Source organism: Carettochelys insculpta, unplaced genomic scaffold, assembly GCF_033958435.1.
Source record: "Carettochelys insculpta isolate YL-2023 unplaced genomic scaffold, ASM3395843v1 scaffold_0081, whole genome shotgun sequence".
NCBI classification, from domain to species: domain Eukaryota; kingdom Metazoa; phylum Chordata; order Testudines; family Carettochelyidae; genus Carettochelys; species Carettochelys insculpta.
In genome coordinates, this window is record NW_027439118.1 from 2,501 (window position 1) to 10,000 (window position 7,500).

Sequence of the window (7,500 nt, forward strand, 5' to 3'; positions counted from 1 at the left end):
TTGACCTGGTGGCCGATTCCCTCCCCGGGCACCAGGTCAACCTCCGCTGCTTTCAGCGGGGGTTGACCTGGTGTCCGATTCGCTCCCCGGGCACCAGGTCAACCTCCGCTGCTTTAAGCGGGGGTTGACCTGGTGTCCGATTCCCTCCCCGGGCACCAGGTCAACCTCAGCTGCTTTCAGCGGGGGTTGACCTGGTGGCCGATTCCCTCCCCGGGCACCAGGTCAACCTCCGCTTCTTTCAGCGGGGGTTGACCTGGTGGCCGATTCGGTCCCCGGGCACCAGGTCAACCTCCGCTGCTTTCAGCGGGGGTTGACCTGGTGGCCGATTCGGTCCCCGGGCACCAGGTCAACCTCCGCTGCTTTCAGCGGGGGTTGACCTGGTGGCCGATTCGCTCCCCGGGCACCAGGTCAACCTCCGCTGCTTTCAGCGGGGGTTGACCTGGTGGCCGATTCGCTCCCCGGGCACCAGGTCAACCTCCGCTGCTTTCAGCGGGGGTTGACCTGGTGGCCGATTCCCTCCCCGGGCACCAGGTCAACCTCCGCTACTTTCAGCGGGGGTTGACCTGGTGGCCGATTCGCTCCCCGGGCACCAGGTCAACCTCCGCTGCTTTCAGCGGGGGTTGACCTGGTGGCCGATTCGCTCCCCGGGCACCAGGTCAACCTCCGCTGCTTTCAGCGGGGGTTGACCTGGTGGCCCATTCGCTCCCCGGGCACCAGGTCAACCTCCGCTGCTTTCAGCGGGGGTTGACCTGGTGGCCGATTCCCTCCCCGGGCACCAGGTCAACCTCCGCTGCTTTCAGCGGGGGTTGACCTGGTGGCCGATTCCCTCCCCGGGCACCAGGTCAACCTCCCGTGCTTTCAGCGGGGGTTGACCTGGTGGCCGATTCCCTCCCCGGGCACCAGGTCAACCTCCGCTGCTTTCAGCGGGGGTTGACCTGGTGGCCGATTCGCTCCCCGGGCACCAGGTCAACCTCCGCTGCTTTCAGCGGGGGTTGACCTGGTGGCCCATTCGCTCCCCGGGCACCAGGTCAACCGCACCCTTTTTCGGCCGCCTTCGCCTCCAAATTTTTCCCCCCGTTTCCTTGCCCACTCCTCGGTCACTTCATACGCCCTCCCCCTTACATCCACCGTACGCAACACCTCCACCGGGCTTAATAGTCCACAACCGAGACCCAGGGCCTTCCCCGCTCTCAACAACCTCCACCCACGGTCCCCCTCCACCGGGCTTAATAGTCCACAACCGGGACCCAGGGCCTTCCCCGCTCTCAACAACCTCCACCCACGGTCCCCCTCCACCGGGCTTAATAGTCCACAACCGGGACCCAGGGCCTTCCCCGCTCTCAACAACCTCCACCCACGGTCCCCCTCCACCGGGCTTAATAGTCCACAACCGGGACCCAGGGCCTTCCCCGCTCTCAACAACCTCCACCCACGGTCCCCCTCCACCGGGCTTAATAGTCCACAACCGAGACCCAGGGCCTTCCCCGCTCTCAACAACCTCCACCCACGGTCCCCCTCCACCGGGCTTAATAGTCCACAACCGGGACCCAGGGCCTTCCCCGCTCTCAACAACCTCCACCCACGGTCCCCCAAGACGCACGTTCCAAGCCTTAACCCTCAGACCATCCACCCCCCGGGGGGGACCCCACACCCACCTGACCCCAACTCACTCCCACCAAAAACACCACCACCGCCACCGCCTCAACGGCCTGCCCAACCCAGCACTCCCACACACACACCTGCCCCACCAACGCTCCACACACGCTTTCTTCCCTCTCCCCGACCCGACCCAAGCCATCGCACCGCACCGGGTGAGGGCCTTAGCTTCCTCGCCCGCCCCCCCGCCCCCGACACGCAGGCAGGCAGAGGGAAAGGCCTCAGCGCCCCCCAGGACCGTCGCGCCGCCTTGGCCTCACGGCTTCCCTGCTCCCGCACGGCAGACACACGCCCCGCTCTACCCCCGCTGGGGCCAAAAGCTGCCTACGGCACCTGGGATTCCCAGGCGGTCACCCATCCAGGTACTAGCCAGGCCCGGGACGGTTTACCTTCCGAGATCGGACGAGATCGGGGGCATTCGGTCCGGTATGGCCGTAGGCCCCCGCCTCCCCGGGCTTTAGCGTCAGCAGCCTGGCCTCAGTCAGCCGGGCCCAAACAATTAACCCGGAGGCCGGGCCGAGGGAAAACTTCCTCCGAGCCGGCCCAAGGGGAAGGGAGGACGAGGACGCCGGGCCCGGGAGGTGACAGGACGTGCACGTCAGACCCGGGAAGCTGTGCGCCCCGAGGTTAACCCCCGGGCCGGGGCGGGGAGAGAAAAATGTTCTAAGTCCGGTAGGGACAGCAGGTCAACCCCGGTCCGAGGCGGGGAGAGAAATTTTCCAAGTCCGGCAGGGACAGCAGGTCAACCCCGGCCGCCGTAGCAGAGGTTGACCTGGTGTCCGATTCGCTCCCCGGGCACCAGGTCAACCTCGGGCGCTTTAGCGGAGGTTGACCTGGTGTCCGATTCGCTCCCCGGGCACCAGGTAAACCGTGGCCGCTTTCAGCGGAGGTTGACCTGGTGGCCGATCCCCTCCTCGGGCTCCAAGTCCGGCAGGGACAACAGGTCAACCCCGGTTCCGGGCGGGGAGAGAAAAATTTTCTAAGTCCGGCAGGGACAGCAGGTCAACCCCGGTCCCAGGCTGGAGAGAAAAATTTTCTAAGTCCGGCAGGGACAGCAGGTCAACCCCGGTCCCAGGCGGCAGAGAAAAAATTTCTAAGTCCGGCAGGGACAACAGGTCAACCCCGGTACCGGGCGGGAGAGAAAAAATTTCTAAGTCCGGCAGGGACAACAGGTCAACCCCGGTCCCAGGCTGGAGAGAAAAAATTTCTAAGTCCGGCAGGGACAACAGGTCAACCCCGGTCCCAGGCGGCAGAGAAAAAATTTCTAAGTCCGGCAGGGACAACAGGTCAACCCCGGTCCCAGGCGGGAGAGAAAAATTTTCTAAGTCCGGCAGGGACAACAGGTCAACCCCGGTCCCAGGCGGCAGAGAAAAAATTTCTAAGTCCGGCAGGGACAACAGGTCAACCCCGGTCCCAGGCGGGAGAGAAAAATTTTCTAAGTCCGGCAGGGACAACAGGTCAACCCCGGTCCCAGGCGGCAGAGAAAAAATTTCTAAGTCCGGCAGGGACAACAGGTCAACCCCGGTACCGGGCGGGAGAGAAAAAATTTCTAAGTCCGGCAGGGACAACAGGTCAACCCCGGTCCCAGGCTGGAGAGAAAAAATTTCTAAGTCCGGCAGGGACAACAGGTCAACCCCGGTCCCAGGCGGCAGAGAAAAAATTTCTAAGTCCGGCAGGGACAACAGGTCAACCCCGGTCCCAGGCGGGGAGAGAAAAATTTTCTAAGTCCGGCAGGGACAGCAGGTCAACCCCGGCCGCTTCAGCGGAGGTTGACCTGGTGTCCGATTCGGTCCCCGGGCACCAGGTAAACCGTGGCCGCTTTCAGCGGAGGTTGACCTGGTGGCCGATCCCCTCCTCGGGCTCCAAGTCCGGCAGGGACAGCAGGTCAACCCCGGCCGCTTTAGCAGAGGTTGACCTGGTGTCCGATTCGCTCCCCGGGCACCAGGTAAACCGTGGCCGCTTTCAGCGGAGGTTGACCTGGTGGCCGATCCCCTCCTCGGGCTCCAAGTCCGGCAGGGACAGCAGGTCAACCCCGGCCGCTTTAGCAGAGGTTGACCTGGTGTCCGATTCGCTCCCCGGGCACCAGGTAAACCGTGGCCGCTTTCAGCGGAGGTTGACCTGGTGGCCGATCCCCTCCTCGGGCTCCAAGTCCGGCAGGGACAACAGGTCAACCCCGGTCCCAGGCGGGAGAGAAAAATTTTCTAAGTCCGGCAGGGACAACAGGTCAACCCCGGTCCCAGGCTGGAGAGAAAAATTTTCTAAGTCCGGCAGGGAGAACAGGTCAACCCCGGTCCCAGGCGGCAGAGAAAAATTTTCTAAGTCCGGCAGGGACAGCAGGTCAACCCCGGTCCCAGGCTGGAGAGAAAAATTTTCTAAGTCCGGCAGGGACAGCAGGTCAACCCCGGCCGCTTTAGCAGAGGTTGACCTGGTGTCCGATTCGCTCCCCGGGCACCAGGTCAACCTCTGGCGCTTTAGCAGAGGTTGACCTGGTGTCAGATTCGCTCCCCGGGCACCAGGTCAACCTCGGTCGCTTTAGCAGAGGTTGACCTGGTGTCCGATTCGCTCCCCGGGCACCAGGTAAACCGTGGCCGCTTTCAGCGGAGGTTGACCTGGTGGCCGATTCCCTCCTCGGGCTCCAAGTCCGGCAGGGACAGCAGGTCAACCCCGGTCCCAGGCGGGGAGAGAAAAAATTTCTAAGTCCGGCAGGGACAACAGGTCAACCCCGGTCCCAGGCTGGAGAGAAAAATTTTCCAAGTCCGGCAGGGACAGCAGGTCAACCCCGGCCGCTTCAGCTGAGGTTGACCTGGTGTCCGATTCGCTCCCCGGGCACCAGGTAAACCGTGGCCGCTTTCAGCGGAGGTTTACCTGGTGGCCGATCCCCTCCTCGGGCTCCAAGTCCGGCAGGGACAACAGGTCAACCCCGGTCCCAGGCGGGAGAGAAAAATTTTCTAAGTCCGGCAGGGACAACAGGTCAACCCCGGTCCCAGGCTGGAGAGAAAAATTTTCTAAGTCCGGCAGGGACAGCAGGTCAACCCCGGCCGCTTTAGCAGAGGTTGACCTGGTGTCCGATTCGCTCCCCGGGCACCAGGTCAACCTCTGGCGCTTTAGCAGAGGTTGACCTGGTGTCAGATTCGCTCCCCGGGCACCAGGTCAACCTCGGTCGCTTTAGCAGAGGTTGACCTGGTGTCCGATTCGCTCCCCGGGCACCAGGTAAACCGTGGCCGCTTTCAGCGGAGGTTGACCTGGTGGCCGATTCCCTCCTAGGGCTCCAAGTCCGGCAGGGACAGCAGGTCAACCCCGGTCCCAGGCGGGGAGAGAAAAAATTTCTAAGTCCGGCAGGGACAACAGGTCAACCCCGGTCCCAGGCTGGAGAGAAAAATTTTCCAAGTCCGGCAGGGACAGCAGGTCAACCCCGGTCCCAGGCGGGAGAGAAAAATTTTCTAAGTCCGGCAGGGACAACAGGTCAACCCCGGTCCCAGGCGGCAGAGAAAAAATTTCTAAGTCCGGCAGGGACAACAGGTCAACCCCGGTCCCAGGCGGGAGAGAAAAATTTTCTAAGTCCGGCAGGGACAACAGGTCAACCCCGGTCCCAGGCGGCAGAGAAAAAATTTCTAAGTCCGGCAGGGACAACAGGTCAACCCCGGTACCGGGCGGGAGAGAAAAAATTTCTAAGTCCGGCAGGGACAACAGGTCAACCCCGGTCCCAGGCTGGAGAGAAAAAATTTCTAAGTCCGGCAGGGACAACAGGTCAACCCCGGTCCCAGGCGGCAGAGAAAAAATTTCTAAGTCCGGCAGGGACAACAGGTCAACCCCGGTCCCAGGCGGGAGAGAAAAATTTTCTAAGTCCGGCAGGGACAACAGGTCAACCCCGGTCCCAGGCGGGAGAGAAAAATTTTCTAAGTCCGGCAGGGACAACAGGTCAACCCCGGTCCCAGGCGGCAGAGAAAAATTTTCTAAGTCCGGCAGGGACAACAGGTCAACCCCGGTCCCAGGCGGCAGAGAAAAATTTTCTAAGTCCGGCAGGGACAACAGGTCAACCCCGGTCCCAGGCTGGAGAGAAAAATTTTCTAAGTCCGGCAGGGACAGCAGGTCAACCCCGGCCGCTTTAGCAGAGGTTGACCTGGTGTCCGATTCGCTCCCCGGGCACCAGGTCAACCTCTGGCGCTTTAGCAGAGGTTGACCTGGTGTCAGATTCGCTCCCCGGGCACCAGGTCAACCTCGGTCGCTTTAGCAGAGGTTGACCTGGTGTCCGATTCGCTCCCCGGGCACCAGGTAAACCGTGGCCGCTTTCAGCGGAGGTTGACCTGGTGGCCGATTCCCTCCTCGGGCTCCAAGTCCGGCAGGGACAGCAGGTCAACCCCGGTCCCAGGCGGGGAGAGAAAAAATTTCTAAGTCCGGCAGGGACAACAGGTCAACCCCGGTCCCAGGCTGGAGAGAAAAATTTTCCAAGTCCGGCAGGGACAGCAGGTCAACCCCGGCCGCTTCAGCTGAGGTTGACCTGGTGTCCGATTCGCTCCCCGGGCACCAGGTAAACCGTGGCCGCTTTCAGCGGAGGTTTACCTGGTGGCCGATCCCCTCCTCGGGCTCCAAGTCCGGCAGGGACAACAGGTCAACCCCGGTCCCAGGCGGGAGAGAAAAATTTTCTAAGTCCGGCAGGGACAACAGGTCAACCCCGGTCCCAGGCTGGAGAGAAAAATTTTCTAAGTCCGGCAGGGACAGCAGGTCAACCCCGGCCGCTTTAGCAGAGGTTGACCTGGTGTCCGATTCGCTCCCCGGGCACCAGGTCAACCTCTGGCGCTTTAGCAGAGGTTGACCTGGTGTCAGATTCGCTCCCCGGGCACCAGGTCAACCTCGGTCGCTTTAGCAGAGGTTGACCTGGTGTCCGATTCGCTCCCCGGGCACCAGGTAAACCGTGGCCGCTTTCAGCGGAGGTTGACCTGGTGGCCGATTCCCTCCTAGGGCTCCAAGTCCGGCAGGGACAGCAGGTCAACCCCGGTCCCAGGCGGGGAGAGAAAAAATTTCTAAGTCCGGCAGGGACAACAGGTCAACCCCGGTCCCAGGCTGGAGAGAAAAATTTTCCAAGTCCGGCAGGGACAGCAGGTCAACCCCGGTCCCAGGCGGGAGAGAAAAATTTTCTAAGTCCGGCAGGGACAACAGGTCAACCCCGGTCCCAGGCGGCAGAGAAAAAATTTCTAAGTCCGGCAGGGACAACAGGTCAACCCCGGTCCCAGGCGGGAGAGAAAAATTTTCTAAGTCCGGCAGGGACAACAGGTCAACCCCGGTCCCAGGCGGCAGAGAAAAAATTTCTAAGTCCGGCAGGGACAACAGGTCAACCCCGGTACCGGGCGGGAGAGAAAAAATTTCTAAGTCCGGCAGGGACAACAGGTCAACCCCGGTCCCAGGCTGGAGAGAAAAAATTTCTAAGTCCGGCAGGGACAACAGGTCAACCCCGGTCCCAGGCGGCAGAGAAAAAATTTCTAAGTCCGGCAGGGACAACAGGTCAACCCCGGTCCCAGGCGGGAGAGAAAAATTTTCTAAGTCCGGCAGGGACAACAGGTCAACCCCGGTCCCAGGCGGGAGAGAAAAATTTTCTAAGTCCGGCAGGGACAACAGGTCAACCCCGGTCCCAGGCGGCAGAGAAAAATTTTCTAAGTCCGGCAGGGACAACAGGTCAACCCCGGTCCCAGGCGGCAGAGAAAAATTTTCTAAGTCCGGCAGGGACAACAGGTCAACCCCGGTCCCAGGCGGCAGAGAAAAATTTTCTAAGTCCGGCAGGGACAACAGGTCAACCCCGGTCCCAGGCTGGAGAGAAAAAATTTCTAAGTCCGGCAGGGACAACAGGTC

The 7,500-nt window shown here is 61.7% G+C and overlaps 1 non-coding gene across 1 annotated transcript; it reads right to left on the reverse strand.

Moving 5' to 3' along the window:
- Positions 1-1,977: 1,977 nt before the first annotated feature.
- LOC142006523 (5S ribosomal RNA) lies at positions 1,978-2,096 on the reverse strand. Its single transcript, XR_012643585.1, has one exon. It is a non-coding gene; the product is annotated as a 5S ribosomal RNA (ribosomal RNA).
- Positions 2,097-7,500: the final 5,404 nt, after the last annotated feature.